The sequence below is a fragment of the Bubalus kerabau genome, chromosome 19 (genome assembly GCF_029407905.1).
Source record: "Bubalus kerabau isolate K-KA32 ecotype Philippines breed swamp buffalo chromosome 19, PCC_UOA_SB_1v2, whole genome shotgun sequence".
Taxonomy (NCBI): Eukaryota; Metazoa; Chordata; class Mammalia; order Artiodactyla; family Bovidae; genus Bubalus; species Bubalus kerabau.
In genome coordinates, this window is record NC_073642.1 from 43,503,283 (window position 1) to 43,523,993 (window position 20,711).

Here is a 20,711-nt window from a genome sequence, read left to right on the forward strand (position 1 = left end):
CCTCACTGGGTTACAATGAGGAGCCGTGAGTGGGACATGGAATGGAGGAGAGTCACCTCATTCAGGGAAGTCGAGCATGAGAACCAAAGACACAGTCTGAAGCAAGGACTGAATCCACAACTGGAGTCAGAAGTAATGGATGTGAAAAGGAAAAACAGTCATTTTAATCTGAAAATAGCCACTTTGAGGCGCTAATCCTCAGAGCCAGATGCTTCACAGTAGGGACCCTGGGTGGTACCAGAGGTAGGTAGTGGTGGTAGGACCTTAAGGTGCCATAAAAATCACTCCTAGCACAGCCATGCCTTCCACACACCATCCTGTGATTCCTGGAATTTCTCTTCGGTGCAAAAATACGGGCCCTATAGACCCCACAGACTCAATGTGTGATATCTTCATACTTTTTGAACTGTAGCATTGTACCCTTAGGTGACTAGATCCTGAGTTTAATGACTTAGGATCTGAACTCCTGAATTATGATTTTATGTTTGTTATTATTGGGAGTATGATATTTTTTCAAGGGTCTTTGAGGTTAAGATTTTATTAAGATTTATGTATTTAGACCTCTATAGTAAATTGTTTCTGTGACTTACATTCATTACTTACTCTTGGTAGGTCTAGTATTCATAGGGTAACATTTAAAACATACCAGTTGGCACTGAGCACTAATTTAGCTGCCCATCTCTTTTCCCTTCCCACATCCCCTGACTCTTTGCCCATTAATTCTGTAGGACTCAGTTTAAATCAGGAAAGGAAAATGGCTTACTTAAAAATGAGTGCAGTCAGGGAAAGGCTCTAGCTCTTATGGCCTTGCTCTTAGGAGCCTCAGTAAATTTCTCTCTGCAAAGTATTTGATTCTTATTGCTTTAACTACCAGCCTTGTCTCAGTGAGATTAGTCCCTGAAGATGAGAGAACTCTGACCACAGTTACAGACAGAGAAGACTTGAAAGAGGGTAAGATAAGGAAGCTTTTGTCACATAGCTTTACCTATTTCAGCATATATGGCCTGGTCTTTAAACTCCCAACTCATAAAACAGTATTTCCTGTCCTAGTAATTTCTGTATCTTGGTCTCCTAACAAGCAGGGAGCAGTAAGTGGGCCTCACTGTCTGTCTACATCTGACTGCCCTGACTGTGTTAATCAGCATCTGCTCTTAGAAGCATGGAAACCCTGGGGGATTAGTGCCTGGCAGAGTCAGTAAATTGGTTGGTTTGTGCAAACTTGGGAGAAGAGAGTAGAATGGCAAAATGACTTAACTGGCAACGTGCGAAGAAGTGGTGTTGAAAATGCCAAGGGACAAACTCCTACCTAGTGATAATGTCCCTTTTTTAAATTGAGGTGTAGTTGATATAAATAGTTGTATTGTGATTTTCAATAAAACTATGTTTAAGTACAAGCTCATTTTAGTTCTTTTCAGTGCTAGTAAGCAGCGGTTTCATCTAGTACAAATGAACAGCAAGTCTTTGGGTTTATGAGTCCAGGGGCCCATATAGTTGCAGAGAGCATTGGAAGATACTTCTGATAGGTGGTTCGGTTTAGGCCATAAATGGCAACAGAGCACAGGACTAACAGGACAGATGAAAATATGCTGTTCAATAAAAATAGGCTCCTTTTCGTAAAACACATGACATTCCTGCATCCTGCATCTGCCGTAATATAAGGACCCTATTAACAGAAAAGAAATGAAAAATGAGTCAGCATGCTTGTTGCCTAAACCCATCATAACATTTTAAATTGCTTAAAGTTGCTGTTCCTAAAAAATAAATTACAGTTAGCCCTTTTGGCTACTTGGCAAGATCTGTAATTCAGTAGGTTCAGGACTTAATTCTTAGGGAATTTTCTTTCACTTTTTCTATGTAAAAGAGTCACAGCATTTTATATATTACACAAAAATATGAGATGGGTAAGTCCAGAAAAAAACAAGCAGGGAAAAACAAGAGAACATACCTGTTTCTCAGTTTCATAAAACTGTAGTAGAGTACTAAGTAAGACAAACAACCTTATAATTAGAAAGAAAATTATGAGAAGTTATTTTTACTCTAAAAATCACATTAATGGCTTTGTCTGCAGCACCGTTATTACCAATTGCCATTAACTTGTTGGCACAAACAAGCTTAAAATTTATTTCACATTCTGTAGTCTAATAATTTTTTTTGAAAAAGTGTGGCATTCAAATGGTGTAATTAAAACAGAATAATAAACATATATTTATGAAGGGTTGTATATGTATTTGTTTTACATTGAACAGATAATTTCTAGTGATTTTGTGAGTCATACAGTGAATAATTAAAATAAATTTTAAATTCAAATATTACATTTCAATTTCCAATTTGGTGAACACAAGAAAATTATTATAAGTTTGTTTTCAATTCCTGCGAAGCATATTAAAATTAACTTTCCCTCCATTTAAGTAATGTATATAACTAAACTTCCTTCCTACTGTGAAACAGTTTCATTTATTGCTATTTGTAAACTGCCTAGGATAGATGCAGAGTGGATTGGGCTCGAAACTCCTTGAACAGTTTCTTTTGAAATAACACTACATACGTTAAGCTCAATTACACATCCAAACAGCCACAGCTCACTTTTGGTAATTTATTCATTGATTTAACATAGTACCCAGAAGAGCCATGCCTGCTGTCACTTTTGTAATATATTATGTTTTAAATATACTCATGCTCACCCATGCACACCATTAAGGTGTGCATAAACCTGTGTTTTTCTCTCTTGACAGCTATAAATGTTTGTTATTATTACACAAAACATATGTTCATGTTGTTTTTGTCTAAATTATTCTATCTGGGGCTATAAAGTTTTAATGTTATTAGTTGCCCTTAGAATTTTAATGTTTCACTGCTGTAACCTTCTTAGGATTTCTGTGCAATTAAATAGAAACTATTTCACTGCAGCCTGGAAGAACAATATATTTTACGAAAAAAAAAAATAACCCTTCTTGCTCCATTTTCTTTCAGTGTAGTAAAAATGTGTTCTTGATAGTTTTTCTCGTTGGTCTATGGATGCCTCCCATGTGGTCATACCCGAGCCCCCGCTTCATGCAGAATATAGATCATTACTCCTCTTGATCCTGGCATCTGCTGGAAAGACACAAGTTAAGGCCTATTTCAACCAAAGGGACGATATTTCACCAGCCCTTCAGGGGTCATTCCAGGTGTTATTTAGTGGGCCTGGCCCTACATGGTCCTGACTTTGGTCTAACATATAGAGACCAGTAGGGACGAAATGGAAAGTCCATTACAATACCAGCCATGCATGTGTTTAACTGGGATCAAGGAGTGTTTATTTACAAATCAGTGGACACACTCACATTTGGTTGAGCCACAGAGATGCTTTTCTGTTACGTCCCATCTCCTTTTTATATCCAGTTACTATCCTTGGCCTGGGCCTCCTTGTACAACCAAACTGATCTTGAAATCTAATTTCCCCCAGACTGAATCAGTGAATTGAAGGTAATTTGTATTTTACATATGAGTTTATAAGGATATCCTGACTTGCTTGCCTATAATTCTATAATGTTGGTGGTGCCCACCCTATACCCCAAGTCTCCCCATCCAGTACTGGAGATGAGTAATATCATTGGCTTTTAATGAACTCTCAGTCTCAATTTTACTTCTATGTACCAGTCACTCTACTTCCATTGTCATTGTCCTAAAATATACATGTTGGATCACATCAAACTTGAGCTCAAAAGCCTTGCCACATGTAAACCTGAACTCCTTAACAGGGTATTCAGAATTATCTGTGACCCAGCCCCAGATCCTCTGGAGGAGGCATGGCAATCCACTCCAGTATTCTTGCCTGGAGAATCCCCATGGACAGAGGAGCCTGGCGGGCTGCAGTCTATGGGGTCACAAAGAGTCGGACACGACTGACCAGCTAAGCACAGCGCACAGCACAGCACAGCCCCAAATCACTCTTCCAGGCTTATGGGCCCTTAGTTCTGTTGCTTTGGCCATACCTCAGTCCTGCTTTTCCAGCACCACACTGAACTATAGGTCCAAGGCTATTTTCTGAAGAGTGTTCTTCTTTGCTTTCCATTCATTCAAACTCTGTTTCTCCAAAGTTCAGCTCAAATACTGCTTCATCCATTAGGCTCTTCAGAGCTTGCCTTGTGGCTCAGGTAAAGAATCCACCTGCTGATGCAGGAGATGCAGGTTCAATCCTTGGGTCAGGAAGATTCCCTTGGAGAAGGAAATGGCAACCCACTCAAGTATTCTTGCCTGGGAAATCCCATGGACAAAGGAGCCTGGCAGGCTACATTCCATAGGGTTGCAAAAGAATCGGATACAACCTGGTGACTAAACAATTGTCCTGTCAAAATTAATCATATCAACTACATTCCTTCAACATGTTACTTCTGTGTGATTTCTCATATATTGCATTCTATCTTATTATTGTTCATTAGACTATAAACTCCTCAAGGGCAGAAACTATAGCTCTTTCATCTTTGTTTTCTTACCATCTTTGTTTTCTTGCACAGTATATAATAGGTAATGCTTTGTTGAATAGATGAACAATATTCCTTTTTTTCTTTTCCTTTTTTTTTTTATCTTGAACTAATTGGGAATCACTAAACTATTAGACTGATATAGCTGAAGTTTTATTCGATCTCCCTGCCTTTGTTCAGGTTTTATGGACATGAAAATAGACTATATATATATATATATATATATATATAGACAGAATTATACCAAAAAAGGAATTAAATATCTCTTCAGAGCAACACCATATGTTTGTAGAAAAATCCTTGTTAATAAATTCTTTTGCTTATATCTGAAAGTACCATCAGATACTTACTTCATCTTGTATCTGTCCTCTAAGGAATCAAAGATGGTCTGGCCTTTATTCTTTGAATAATCTCCTGCTATGGCAAAAATTTAATGTGAAGATCAGAGAAGCAAAATAAATGAACTTTGAACTAGGGGTATCTCATCAGCTCTGCTTAACCTCAATTTGAGGACCAATTTGACTTGTAATAAAATTAATTATTTAGTAATCAGTGTTTGATATTATTTTAGTTTTCTAGTTTGTGAGTTTGACTTGCCACAAAAATTGGATTTATTTTCTGCCAATTTGATCCATTCTTAACTAAGGTATAAAGTTTCAGAGCATTATAAGGAGCGTATTATTTTTCCTTAAAAAGTGCCCCCAAAATAACTTACATTATGAAATGAGAATTTCTCAGTCATCTTAGTTGCTGAACCTACTAGGACATTATTTTAACAAAAAATTGGGTTAGTGTCCCTTCCCTTTTCTTCTTTGGCACAACCCTGAGCTAATGGCAGTCTCTGGAAAAAGGAAACCAGGAAATAAAGTTCTTAAAGGATTTGTGGAAGTCTCTCTTGTTAAAATCACTCTTTTGGACTTTTCTTCTTTTTTGTCTCCCACATTTTCCAGTTTAACACCATTTGCAAAGCTCAGTTGGAAATAGACTTAGAAAGCCACATTTAACTCCTTTCGAAGCTTTCTTTCTTTTTTTCCCTTCTTTAGAGTGGTCTCAAATCGTAGAGATTAAGGTTCTTAACAGGCAGCAGTCACTGCTCACGAATAGTAGACTGCCTCTAATTTACACTGTTTTAATTACATTGAGGTTTTTACCAATTATATGGTGAACCTCTGCAGGGCAAAGGGAGGTGGACGGATTGGTGTGGAGCCTGAGCAGCTTTCTCTTGTAGAAGAAAAACTTGTAATGGAAAAACATGAAATTTGTTGAAGGATGGAGATAAGGGAATGGTAAGTCAAGGTGCTTGGTTACAGGATAATCTCCCAGAGAGTGCTCATTACCGCTAAATCATTGACTGTGTTACAGGAAGGTGTCTCACTGAGGAAGGGTCAAGGAGGTCAGTTATCTGGTGGTAATGACCATAGCGGTCACTAAGAGGGTATTAATGCCATTAAGAATAGAACTTTAACTTTTTATTGAAGTTTTTATTTAAATGATATTAACTTCAATTCAACTTTTAATTGAGGTGCAACCATCCAGATTCTACAGCCGGGCACCACAAAGTAATGAACATAAAATTACATGTTCTTCTGATGGGTTGATGGGTCTTTATTAGAGTTTCAAGGGCCTCCATAGAGCTGTTATTAGACGCAAACCTCTCTAAAGTCTTCTATTAGAATTAGGGCTGGCTGATTGATTCCAGGAAATAATTTCAACCTGGACCACTGAAAGGAAACAAAAAGAAGGAGGGAATAATAAAAGGAAGGAAGTTTTTTGTTTGTTTTTTTTTAAAGTGAAAGGATCTATTTATATGGCTGGGTTTTGGATGCATTTGCCAAGCCTTAATGTAACACAATACACATCTCCCTTCTCTTCTATCTTTCTTCTGTTTTTCCCTTTATCTCCAACTAAAGAGTAACACCCCCCAAAGGCGTTTTTTTTTCTTTCAAATTTTAAGAATAGCGTATTTCTCTTAAGAATTCCACACAGCTATGTGTTCTAACAGCATAGCAGTACCTGTGAAAAGTCAAAATAAAATAAAGAGTTTATTAAAATATTTAAGTTGAGCAAACAAAAGTGAGAATGAATGCCAGAACTTTACTATCCATGATTTATAAATAAGCTGTCTTCTAAATAAAAACTTTAACTACCTGCAGTTCAGGTCTCTTGGAGAAAAGGGAGGGATGTGCACTTTGGGGAGGAAATCTACTATTACTCCTTTTCTAGGAGCAAAAGAGAGAGATGGCAATTTCAAGGTTCATAATTTTACCCCTTTGAGCCAAGAGGGGAAGAGCTATGGGTAGTGAACAATCTCACAAACAAAGTCATCCATACCTAAAACCTTTTGTTTTGGTGTAATCATAAACTTCGTGAAGATTTGGTATTAAGTTGTTTGGCTGCCATTTTACAGCAAAGAAATTTGCTAAAGGAATTGATAACAGTCTTTTCTTCCTTGGGAAAGGATGTAAACTACTTTGCATTTTTGGTATAGAGCCAGTGTTTTGTCATTTAGACATGTCACATTACTATGAAAACATTGTTCATCGTAATACAGCATAACCATGTGATTTGCTGAAGTGCTAGTTTCTTGGGGAAAAAAAGAGAGAGAAAGAAATGGAAAAGGAAGGCATTTATATATTTATATTTATTACATTTATATATTTTATACTTATATGTAAAATGTGAAATTTTTCATTGTGAAAATCATATAGTGTATTTTTTGCCCAGGAGCCAGTAAGCTCTTAATCTAGTCCCGTGTCTCTGGATGCCTAGGTGTAAGTGGGCTTCTTTCGTAAGTAGCAGAAAACGACCTTAAGCTTTTTTTCTAATCAGAGAACATTCATGTAAGGTTACTACATGTTCCAGTGCAGATAGCTGCCTGTAAGCATTCATTTATCAGGAAGCTAGAAGTACTAGACCTCAGATTCTTAAGCACAACCAAACTTCAATGACTTGAAATTATGTCTTTTTAAAAGAATGGTAATACTCTGCCATATTACATTGACCAACCAAAGTATTAGTTTGGGACCTCTACATGACAGGAAAAAAAAAAACTGCTTCCCAATAGCTAGGTGATCATGACCATTTCATTATGATTCTCGGAAATTTATTACTCTAATATATCAATTTCTCTTCTCCTGTGTGTAAACCAAGGCTATTGTTTTCAACTGCCTCTTCCTGTTCGCATTAAATAAAGTTGTCAAAATTTAACAAGTTAATTTTAAAATAGAAGATCTCATCTCATTTTAAACTTGGGTTTTTAGAAGATCTTATTTAATAGGCCCATTTAATTTACTTCATGCCATCTTTAAACTGAAATTAGAAATAAGATTCCAGATGAGAATGTAAGCAAGCAGCTTTTTGTATTGTTCAACATTTAGGAAATGAAAGATTTTTTTCAACTATAAAAAGGATAGAATGGAAATTACCTCATGTTGCTGTTATGGAAAAGAAAGCAATATGATGCATTACTTATAGAATTTGATGAAAAACCTATAAATGGAGTGGAGTTGGGTATCAGCACTAGTTTTATTTTTCAAGACTTATTTGTAATAATTTAGTTCAGGGAAGAAAGCAAGATGGTTTTGGACCAGAAAAAAAATATTTTTATGAAAGTGAATGTCACCTGCTAGGACTTAGATGCAAGCATTAACCCCAACCAAAGTGAAATTATAACCTGATAATGTATACCTCCAATATTCTTTCAAATGTAAAAGGTAAGCCCTTCCATATAGAATGTATAAAGTTTGTGTAACAGTTTGTTGATTCAAAGGGGTTAGTTCTCTCAATGTTCTAGACAATTTATTCTTCCTTCTTTTATTAACAATAATGGATGTTCATTAAAGAAAACTGGAAACTACAGTAAACAATAAAAAAGAAATAAAGTCAACTACTTTATCATTGAATTGTAAGGATGGCTAAACATTTTAATGTATATTATTTCCTTCCAGTCTTTTTTCTATTTCCAAAAACTTTGGTGAATTTTAAAAAATTCACAGATTATGTAGAAATTTAAATTAGATCGAGATATTTTATACTTCATATTAAGAAACATGCTTTCCATGACTCACTTTCCACAAATGGCATTTCATTTGTTTGAGAGATTTGTTCTCATGTTTAAAACCTCACATTGTGCTTGAAATACCCCATCTGTTGTTTACCATGTTATTTTTAGAAAATTAATCTTTGAGCACCCTATGTATGTTGTTATGCAAATGAACTCATGATGTTAAAAGGACAGGTTTTATATTTACTAATTTCCCACTTTTCAGAATGCTTTCTTAGATAGTTTATGATTTCATGACTGGATTTCATGATTGAATAGTTTATGATTTTTTAAGATTAAGATTGGTTAGATTTTAAATAGGTTTTACAAATACAGCAAAACAGAGTTGGTAAGCACTATATATTACAGTTATGCAGTTGTACAAAACTAGGAGAAATACATTTATTGATCTCCTGAGAGCAGTAATTGCAGCATGAAGAGATGGGATTCTATTCTCATTCTTCCAGTGCATCAACGTTTGTAGCTATGATTAAGCCAGCATTCCAGCATTTCACCAATAAGTTGCAACTTGTAAGTCCATTTGAGCTACTGGTTGGAAAGTAGCCTTTTGAATACATCATAGCAGTTGCCACATAAACGAGATGTTTCAAATGATTTAAAAATTTACAGCAGCATTTTGATTGTCAATTTAGGTAAAGATCTTTAGAAAGCAAATACAATATACCCTAGATGTGGCTATGCTGCGAGTTGTCAATGTTCTTCTATAAACACGATTATATGTAGTAGATCATTATAATACAAAAGAAAGCTTCTTAGACCTTGATGAATTCTAATAACATTCTATGGTATTTAGGAAATGGCATTTTAGATAATTGGGAGTGAGACAACTTTCTCTTTCTAATGTTAGAATTTTCAGTATTATATTCATTCTCCCCTTCCCCCTGACCTGTGTGTCCAGAACTTAAAAACATTTGTTTAAGAAAAATGGGTGAGGATGGGAAGTGGGACATCTGTTTTGCTATGAACCATTGACTATACTTTTTTCTCCTTGCTCTGGTAAGCAATGACAAATAATTATTGACCATCTTATACAAAAAAAAAAAAGAATTTTTTATATGCCTTTAAGTAAAAGTTTAGGAGCTTTTGTTATGAAGGAGGGGCTTAACTGCTAGAATGATGAATCAATTTATTTATCCATTTACAAATATTTATTAAGTACTTCATAACCTACCATACATCCCAATATGTTGTCTTCCTTAGACTTTCAAGTTGTGTTTTCTGGAAAAACTTGGACTCTCCTTGAAAGATTTGGTAGGATTGCAAGAAAGGAAAAAGATCATTTTCTAATGGAATGTCAGGCAAAATTGATCTTTAATGGGAATGTTCTAGTATCGCCAAACTTTGTGCTCAGATGAAGTTGCGAATTTGCAGAGATATGCATCTCTGTTTAAGAATTCAAACAGGAAAGCTTGATGTGGAGCTGGGAAGGGGATCAAAGAATCAGGCTTTGGACCAGTTAAACAGTGACCTTTTGGAATGACCTTGGAAGCTGTAAATGATCAGTGGAGGACAAGAGACCTGAGTGATAAAACCGAACAGTGTGAAGCTAAGATTCAGACTTTAGTTTTATAGGTTAAAAAATTCTAAAGAAAGGCTTGGAAATGACTCACCCTAAGGATATCATGACATCATTTTTATTTATTTAATGATCTGCATATTTGTGAATGACTTGTTTAGCACAGTTAGATAAAAATTCAACTGAGTAAATGTCAAATTGATTAAATTAAATGATTCATTTAATAAATTGGGCAGCATCCTCTCTAGTAAATAGAAAGGAGTTCCACCAAGGTGTAGAAGAGGAAAGATCTTTAAAGGTAGAGAAGGGACAGAAAAAGGATATTTTAGCAAAGGTCCCAGGAAAGTTTGCCCTCCTAAGGGATACAGCAAGTTCTATGGGGTGGATTACCCCACTAGTGCTGACCAGATAATTCCAGCTTGACTAGTTAAAGGTTATAGTTCTGGGGGGAATTAAAACCAGTTAGGTTAGGTATTAAGTATTGGTTTGCTGATGTGGAGTTTAGCACAAACAACTCCATTTTAGGCCTGCTGTCTCCTTTTTAACAGCCCCCAGATATATTGAGGTCAGTTTGTTTTTAACTACCACTCTTTGTATCACATGTGTTTTGTATACAGTTAGAATATTTTATTGGTCAGCAGCCACAGAGAGTCAGTAGGTAAAATCATCTTAATTATAATACCATCTAGGATAGAAAATCAAGACAGTGTACACACATGTTAACTGGGTCCTTTCTCCATTTACTTTTCCAATTTAATTTGATTCTAATTGTAATGAAATGGAATAAAGGATTCATGTCCCCATCAATTCATATTAAACTGTCTTTGTTTCATTTCTTAGACTTTGACAGATTTTAGGCACAGGACAATAAAATTATAGAGCATAAGACTTTTACCAGAAAATATGGAAATAGAATAGCAATTGTTCTCCTTAGGATGGAGCCCTCTATCTGGGGAGAACAAGACATTTTACCCCCTTCTATGAAGTTTATCGTTTCAATCTGTTGCTGTAATTTACAGTGGCAGCATCTGTAAAGAGCACAGGCTTCCTCTGGTAGATTGCATTATTGTTCCCACTATTCACTCCCCCTTCCTATAAGAGGATTATACACCCCTGCTTCTACTGTGGGACTTGCAGGCCTCCTGTGGAGGGGGATGCAAACGTGCCCTGTTGACACCGAGCTGGAGCTTGGCTGTGTGACTTGCCTTTGACAACAGTAAGTGAGCAGATATTTTAAGACCCATTGCCTGTCTTTCTCGTCTCTCTGGCTCTTTTCCTTTGCCACAAGAATAGCAAGTCCAAATAGGCACTGCTCTTTCATCCTGGAGCCTGGATCCAGGAATGAAGACAGATGGAGAAAACTCACAACTCACTCACAGCCATCCGTAGCAGACATGTAGCGTAAGTGAGAAGTAAACATTTGGTTTTGTAAGCCCCTAACATTTGGTGGTTTAGTTCTAAATCACTTCTAAAGCAAAGTTTACCAAGTACAATTACCAAAGGACTATAAGAGACACGGGTTCAATCCCTGGGTTGGGAAGATCCTCTGGAGAAGGGCATGGCAACCCACTCCAGTATTCTCGCCTACAGAATCCCGTGGATGGAGGAGCCTGGCAGGCTACCGTCCACAGGGTTGCAAAGAGGTGGACGAGACTGATGTGACTGAGCACAGCCGAGTGTGTGCTTGACTCAGCAAACCAATCTGCATGTCTCTGCAACTCTGAGTCTTCCACCAACACTGCTCTCTTGCTTACAGACCTTCCCTGGCTCTTATTTCAAATTCAAACCTTTTCTATTTCTAAGGAATTCTACAATCTAATTCATACATCAAACACTTTCTGTTTTTACTCCACATAGCCTCCATCACTAGTTGGGTTCATTTTTTCATTGTCCTCCAAGCTCCACCTGTATGTTTAGAGCATTAGAGTTTGAGGCACCTGCCACTGACTAGCTGGGTGAATTTGAACAAGATACTCAGGCTACCTAAGTTTCAACTTCCTTATGTACAAAATGAGGATGATCAAAGAAAACAACTCACAGGACTGTAGAAATAGCTGATGTTAGGCATGTAAAGTGCTCGGTGTGATCTCTGTCTCACAGTAGATACTTAGTAAGTGTTGCTTGGTATTACATTGTTGCCTTCACCTGGAATTCTTCTCTTCCTTTTCATTTATCTCAATCACTTCTAACCAAGCTTCAAGTTTGAGTTCAAAGCCTACTTTTTCTATGACGTCTTCCCTGACAAATTTTTATGGTACTTTTACTTGCTCATTACTGCTTCTTCCTGGTTTTAAGCTTTTTGAAAATAGCAGTGAGTTAAACCTACCTCAAATCTTTCTATAGGCTGAGGACATTGTGGCTTTCAATTTAATTGATTGATAGTAATTATCTTGAGGTTATCCTTTTTGACATCTGATTACTTGGGTGGGGGATAGAGTCAGCGTAGCAGTGGCCATAGATTTAATGCAATACTACTTTCAGACCATTCTGAAAATGGTTAACATCTGGCATGTCATCCAGTTCTCTTCCTAAATACACCCAAACTTGAAAGAGTCAGGTAGCTATAACAATAGGGTTTGGTGTTGAGATAAAAACATGAATAACAAAACCTCTGAGACCCCTGGGCAAGGCTGCTTCCCTTCTGAACAGAAGAATTCAGAGAGAAAGGAAGTGAGGCCCAGGCATTCAGTTTAGTTTTCAATGTAGAGTTCTAGTGACCTTAGTACTACTGAGTTTAATCAGTGGAATTTTGAAAGGGAAGATCATTTCTAGTTCAATGAAGTGTATGTTCTGCCAAGGTTAAGTTGTCTTGTACAAATATTCTTTGGGACTTTTTGCTGAGTGCTTTATTAATTGTTTTCAGATTCAAAAATCAAGTTACAGCCTTTCCAGGAAACTCCAGAAGTCAATTTATTTTAGTGAGGGAATAGGTGCATGGAAAAGTAGCTTGCCAATTCTCATACATCTGTAAAGAACAAGGAATTATGGAACGCTTGCTGTATGAGTCATGATCAGAGTAAAAGCCTTTGCTTTAGGGCTTAACATATGTCTAAGTTATATACAGAAATAAGTAGCTGGGGCTCTGTGTTTGGATGTTTTATTGTCTACTTTAATTTGTATCATTCACTGCAGAAAAATCACAAAAAGCAAGCATATCCTCGATCCATCTCCAATTATTAAATTGAAAGTAATTTTAGAAAGTACTACCTTCAACTCTATTATTAATTTAGCTGTGGCTAAGTAGCTGTCTTGAAGCTGGGAGCTAGTGTTGTGGCTAGGCTGGATGAATGAATTAGAACAGACTGGGGTTGAGGGACACTGGTAGAAACAGACAGCAATTACATTCACCATACTGATACTTATGCTAGGGCAAAGAATGAATGTCAGCCTTTTTATGGGAAAATGATTTTGGTTCACTGTACATATTTTACTAAACACATAAAGAATGTTGAACATGGGTAATTAATTATTGAGTAACTTTTTTAAAGTATGGATACATACGTGAAGGTTGTAGGAATATACGTGTTAAGCCAGATAATGGTAGGAAAGGAGATTACTTCAAAAAACAGGGTGTTACAAAGCCATGTTTATCAGCTTTTGTGAAAACAATATGGTACTATTCAATTTATTCTTTGCTTAATGTCGGTTCTCAAGACACCTGAAATCTACTACTAAGCTTACTGATTTATATGCAAATAGTGGCCTTCTCCGTGGGGTCGCAAAGAGTTGGACATGACTGAGCGACTGAACTGACTGACTGGTTTTCTAGCTCAGTTATACACGTATGGACTAGTGTTTGTAGGGACTTTGCACTTATTTGGCAAAACTAATACAATTATGTAAAGTTTAAAAATAAAATAAAATTACTTAAAATAAAGGTGTCCCAGTAGTTGTTAGACATTTTAAACCAAAAATCTATATACCTTTAAAAATAACAGACTTTGAAATGTAGTAAATGGTACATGTGCTGAAATATCTACATACATATAACATAATTGCTGGTAATCAAATGACTTACCCATCAAGTAAATGATGCCTGTTTTACTATAAATTCATCGATGCTGTCTTCATTAGGAGTGTTAATTTATCAAAACATCATTTGTTGCACTTGGAGAATGATAAAAAAAATTTCCTTAGGTGTATGACAGATTTTGAAAAACCTCCTTTGATGTTTGAGTTCAGATCAGGACAGTTAAATTAGAGAGAAGAGATTGAGAAGTAAATATTTGAGTCCCTCTATATTGATAGGCACTGTGAGTGGCCCTGGTGGTTCAAAGTTGAGAAAATCACAGTCCTGGTCACCTTGTAGGTGATGATAGTTGAGTGCGAGGGATGGACATATAACTGTGTGGTGGGAGCAGGATGGTAAGTCCCAGTGGTGGGGAAGGGCACCTACACCAGGCATCACAAAGACTTGCTGGGTGGACTGTGCTGGAACTCAATTTTAACGAATGAATAAAAATTAATCTGTTGAAAGTGTACTTCCGGGAGTGAACACAGCATGACAGTGTTGGGGAACAATAAGTAATTCCACTTGAGTGTGGAAAGAGGGAGGGGCATGAGTAGAGCGCTAGGGAGGCCAGCAAGGAGCAGACTGTGAGCAGACCTGTGTGATGTGTGCCCACTGAGCTTTAGTCTGACCATTAAGGGGCAGCTATGGAGGTATTTAAGCAAGGAAATACATTGTTATATTTAAAATATTAATAGATAACCACAAACCTCCTGTATAGCATAGGAACTCTGCTCAACCCTTTATAATAACCTAAATGGGGAAAGGATTTGAAAAAGAATAGATACATGTATATGTATAACTTTGAATCACTTTGCTGTACACCTGAAATCAAAATAGCATTGCTAATCAACTATACTCCAATATAAAATAAAAATTTTTGAAAAAAGAAAAAAGCAAGGGGTGATGTAATCAGCTGTGAAATTTAGAGGAGTCTTTGACAGCAGTAGGGAGCATGGGTGAAAGACACAAAATGCAGCCAGGGTAAGTAGTCAGGTGGGGCACCTCGAAATGGGCTGAAACAAGGCAGTGTACATGGGAAAGGAGCGGAAAGAATGGGTCCAGAAGCTGTTATGGAAGTAGAAATAGTTGGCCTAGCCTGTCATCTCTAGTTACACTTTCCATCTCTGTAAAATGGGAATAATGATAATACTGTGTACTCTGTAGCATTCTTGAGAGGAGTAAAGAACTTAACATATACCCTGATACATAGCATAAGTTCAGTGCATTTTAGCTTATGACACCATAATTTGGTAACCAATGGGAGGGAAGGGAGAACATAAGCAGTTGCTGGCTTTTGAGGAGGCACTGTGAACAACAGTGTATTCTTTTTTTTTGTTTGTTTGTTTGTTTTTTTTAATTTTATTTTATTTTTAAACTTTACATAATTGTATTAGTTTTGCCAAACATCAAAATGAATCTGCCACAGGTATACATGTGTTCCCCATCCTGAACCCTCCTCCCACCTCCCTCCCCATACCATCCCTCTGGGTCGTCCCAGTGCACCAGCCCCAAGCATCCAGTATCGTGCATCGAACCTGGACTGGCAACTCGTTTCATACATGATATTTTACATGTTTCAATGCCATTCTCCCAAATCTTCCCACCCTCTCCCTCTCCCACAGAGTCCATAAGATTGTTCTATACATCAGTGTCTCTTTTGCTGTCTCGTACACAGGGTTATTGTTACCATCTTTCTAAATTCCATATATATGCGTTAGTATACTGTATTGGTGTTTTTCTTTCTGGCTTACTTCACTCTGTATAATAGGCTCCAGTTTCATCCACCTCATTAGAACTGATTCAAATGTATTCTTTTTAATGGCTGAGTAATACTCCATTGTGTATATGTACCACAGCTTTCTTATCCATTCGTCTGCTGATGGACATCTAGGTTGCTTCCATGTCCTGGCTATTATAAACAGTGCTGCGATGAACACTGGGGTACACGTGTCTCTATCCCTTCTGGTTTCCTTGGTGTGTATGCCCAGCAGTGGGATTGCTGGATCATAAGGCAGTTCTATTTCCAGTTTTTTAAGGAATCTCCACACTGTTCTCCATAGTGGCTGTACTAGTTTGCATTCCCACCAACAGTGTAAGAGGGTTCCCTTTTCTCCACACCCTCTCCAGCATTTATTGCTTGTAGACTTTTGGATCGCAGCCATTCTGACTGGTGTGAAATGGTACCTCATAGTGGTTTTGATTTGCATTTCTCTGATAATGAATGATGTTGAGCATCTTTTCATGTGTTTGTTAGCCATCTGTGTGTCTTCTTTGGAGAAATGTCTATTTAGTTCTTTGGCCCATTTTTTGATTGAGTCGTTTATTTTTCTGGTGTTGAGCTGTAGGAGTTGTTTGTATATTCTCGAGATTAGTTGTTTGTCAGTTGCTTCATTTGCCATTATCTTCTCCCATTCTGAAGGCTGTCTTTTCACCTTGCTAATAGTTACCTTTGATGGAACAACAGTGTATTCTGAGATAGATAGTTGTGGAGGAGGAACAGATTCTGAAGGACAGAAACCAGATTACACTGGATTCAAGAACAAATCCGAGGTGAAAATGTATTCTAATAAGATGTTGGGGCAGGTATTAAAAAAAAAAAAAAAAAAAACAAGATCATAGCCAAAGGGAGATGTTATATAAAGGTTTCTTTTGTTGTGTTATGTACATATGTAACATATGTACAAATATGTCCAGTTGAGTTGAGTCGGAAAACAGTGGCAAGGGGATGATTGGAATAATAAACCCTGAGATTATGTTGGAAAAAACCAGGAAGCTGAAAGAGAGCTGATATATGGTCAGGGATTAGAATTATTCAAGACATGTCTGGAAAGAGTAAATGCATTAACAGTTGAGGGTGAGTGGGGATGGGAAAGGAGAGAGAAAGCACTGGGAGAATCAGAGAGATTGTGGTCAGAGACTGGTGTACAGCAAAGTGATCAAAGTTATGGGTGTTTACATTCACATCCTAGATAATGGGAAGAATATGGTTATGGGAGTGGACTGCTGTTTATTACAATCAAAAAAGCCAAGGAACTAGCCTATGGAAAGAGTTACTTTTACATAAGTTGAAATTGACCAAAGCAGTTGGGGATGGTGGAGAGTTAGATCCTGAGCCTGGTGCCACAGTCCTCAACCATAGAGTGGGAAAAATCCAAGAGTAATGAGCCACACAGAGAGAGTCAGGATGAGTCCCAGGGATGTTTTTAAATTAGAATAAAGGAGCAGCAGTCTGGGAAGGGCTGTGGGGACGTGAAGACTGTCCTGTGCACGTCATGGTTAGTGGAAAGGGGAAACCGAGCAGCCCCTACTTCTGAGGAAAAGGCTGGTGAGAAAGTCAAGAGGAAAATGAGATGGGAGCAGAGCAGGGTAAGAGTAAATGAAAAGACAGCAAAGGATTTTCCCTTTTGAGTGAAGAATGGCAGGGATGAGAAGCGTGGCAGGATCCACTTGTCCCAGACTTCCGTCCTGACACAGGCAGCAGCGCTGGAGGCGGGCAGCTGCCCGTGGCCTAATAGACCGTGTGTTCATCTCTATGCCTCTGCTTTGTTTCCTTTTCTCTTCTGCATTCAGCATGTTGACTATTTAACCATGTATTAATGTTTTAGCCAGGTAATTGAGGGAGAGAGAGAGTGAGAAGGAATGAAAATCTAATCATAGATGATGGCATATTGTTATGAAACCTCAACTATTGCTGAGTTTGTGTGAAATAACTGCTGCTGCTGCTAAGTTGTGTCATTCGTGTCTGACTCTGTGCGACCCCATAGACAGCAGCCCACCAGGCTCCCCCGTCCCTGGGATTCTCCAGGCAAGAACACTGGAGTGGGTTGCCATTTCCTTCTCCAATGCGTGAAAGTGAAGTCGCTCAGTTGTGTCCGACTCTTCGCGACCCCATGGACTGCAGCCTAACAGGCTTCTCCACCCGTGGGATTTTCCAGGCAAGAGTACTGGAGTGGGGTGCCATTGCCTTCTCTGATAACTGCTGCAAATAGTTGATATTATCTAGTAACCTGATCCAAGCAAAATTATCAATGGAAAGGCCACTTTTTTTATCCATCTCCTCTTTTCCCTCTCTGTTTCCTCTTCTCTTTCTCTTCCTTTCTTTAGTTTTTTTCTCCCCACTTCTATTTAAAACATATGTATTATGTTTTAACTACCAAAGCACTGTGCATGGTGGTTGGTTGGGTAAAGTGTTGAAGGTGGTATACAATGAACAGAATTTGATTTCTACTCCTAAGGCTATTATAGGTAAGGAAAAAGACTGAATATACACAGTCATGACTATCATACCAGCAAAAATATGGACCAAAATGAGATAGTACATGATGTCTTATGGAAGTATAGAGAAAGGAGCAATAAAGAATATGAAATATTTATAAATTTACATGCCTCAGTGGGAATTTTGGCCCTGATATAGCAGTAACACTCTCTGAATTTCAAAGCCTAGATGGTTTCATATATGTATGATTTACTTTAATTCTTTGCCATCAGCATGAGTAACTGATGTACATGCAATATGTAATATTTAAATGCTATTTCTATTGAATGGTTCAAAATAAATTAATGTTATGATCCACTGATGCTTACCAGTAAGCCCTGAAGATGATTAAAGGAACTGTAAGTGATCCAGAAGTATCTAAGTTGTTTTTGCATGAGTGTACATGGTCTTATGACTTGTGGCTGATTATTTTTGTGTTCATAGAACAGAGATATTTACTGTTGGAGAAAAAGGTTTCAGCTATATATCAAATTTTTACAGAGAGGATGCTGCATCCATCTTCACTTATCTCAAGAGTAGAACCGATAATTAGTTGTGTCTATAAAACAACAATCATCCCAGTAAAAAGTGAAAATCATTCATTAATTTACTTGTCAGATGTTCATTGAGTGCCTTCCACGTGCTAGGAATCACACTAATAAGTTTTGGGGGAAATGCTAGTGAGCCTAACCAGATAGGATTTGTCCCCTCCTGAGGCTTGAAGAAGATGGGATGTAATCAAATATTTGCACAGATGAAGAAAAAATTGCATCTGTGAAAAAACGCTGCAGAGAAGTCCAGAGTATTAGGAGAAATTGCAGTTGGCTTGATCTAGTCAGGGAGGCTGGACAAGTGTTCACCAAGAAAGCAAAATGGAGTGGGGATCTAAATAATGATTCGATACTAAATAGGTAAACATGGGGAGGAATGAGAGACTGAAAATCTTTTCTTGCTGAGAGAGTAGTGGTGATTGTGCTGCATAGTGGCTGGAGAGAACAAGGAGGGCCATGGTGGCGGGGCGTGAGGGGTGTGGCTTTAGGAGGGAAGGAGCAGGGAGACTGCTCAGGGCCTTGTAGTTCTTTACTGTGAAGGCAAAATATACAGCAAGTAAATTTAATTTTATTCATATCATTTATAGGATTTATAGGATCATTTCCTTAATACAGGAAAGGCAAATGTCTTTTCTAAGAATAAAGTGGAGAAGACAATTGTCATGATAGAATATTTTAATGAAATGTAAAGACAGTAATAGTCTTTATTTTTTCTTTCCAGTAAAGACAAGATAGCATACATCTTCTTTACTCAAAATAAATATATAAATAAGAGAAAAAATAAGATCTCTAGCTCCTATCTTGTTTATCCTAATCAGGATTAGCTTTATCCTAATCAACAATCTTATATTCAACCTTAATGATATTTCATTAGCTCCTCAGAACCACCTTTCCTGTCTAGGTCTAATTATATCTAATGTAATGTATCTCAACTCACTATATTAAATCATTTTTAAAAAAACATTTAAAAAACATTTTAAAATCACTCCAGAGCTTTGATTTAGGCTTAGGGAGGAGTGAGCCCTCTTATTTATTTTTGGGGTCTATGATCTTCCAGTTTTCTCCTCAACATTTCTTCTTTATTATCCTCATATCTAATCTAGGGAGATAAAAAAAATAATTTTCTTTTGTAACAATGTATAAATGTCTGCATAAATAAAATGCAAATATAAACATCTTTTCTAATCAGTCCTTATAAATGAGTTATTCAGTATGCTTCACATTGTGAATGGAGGCCAACTCTCTCTTACCTGCGCTCATATTAGCCCTCACAGATAACCTCCGATTGATTCAGAGTCTTAAACACATCTAGTGGTATATTCTAATATCCTATCATTCCCCAAAGAGATCAGAGTTCTGAAACATGAATGCTAAGCTTCCAAGAATGTGGTTTAGAAACAACACAGAAATACTACCTCAGAGAATCTATGTAGTAATGTCATGGGACTCTTTGTTACAGACATATACAAACAAAAAAATGTTGAAACAAAAGTATGCACGTGAAAATGTAGAAACAACCTGAAATGTACAAACAAAAATCCAAAGAGGTGAAATAACAAGCAATCATTAGCTGCTGCCATTTTCCCTTCGTGACCTTTTGATGGCGTGTTGCCATAAACTATTGCCACTGATATTCTACCCGGAGACTCTTTTAAGACCCAGAGATTTCTTTTAAGGCATGTTGCAGATAACCGTTTTTAGTGAGGGTGCAGAAGAAATAAATCACTGCTCTTCTACTGCCTGGGAGGTTCTTTTGAATTTGTCCTTCACTAAGAATAATATTTTGAGACTAATAAAGAAAAATATGCCCATCTCCTCTCTGTGATGGTAATGAGTAATCAGGTGTGCATT

General features: G+C 37.3%; 1 protein-coding gene across 4 annotated transcripts in view; it reads left to right on the forward strand.

The window, feature by feature from the left end:
• AKAP6 (A-kinase anchoring protein 6) overlaps window positions 1–20,711 on the forward strand; it is a 657,364-nt gene that overhangs the window by 386,764 nt on the left and 249,889 nt on the right. The gene's annotated exons all lie outside the window — the stretch shown is intronic.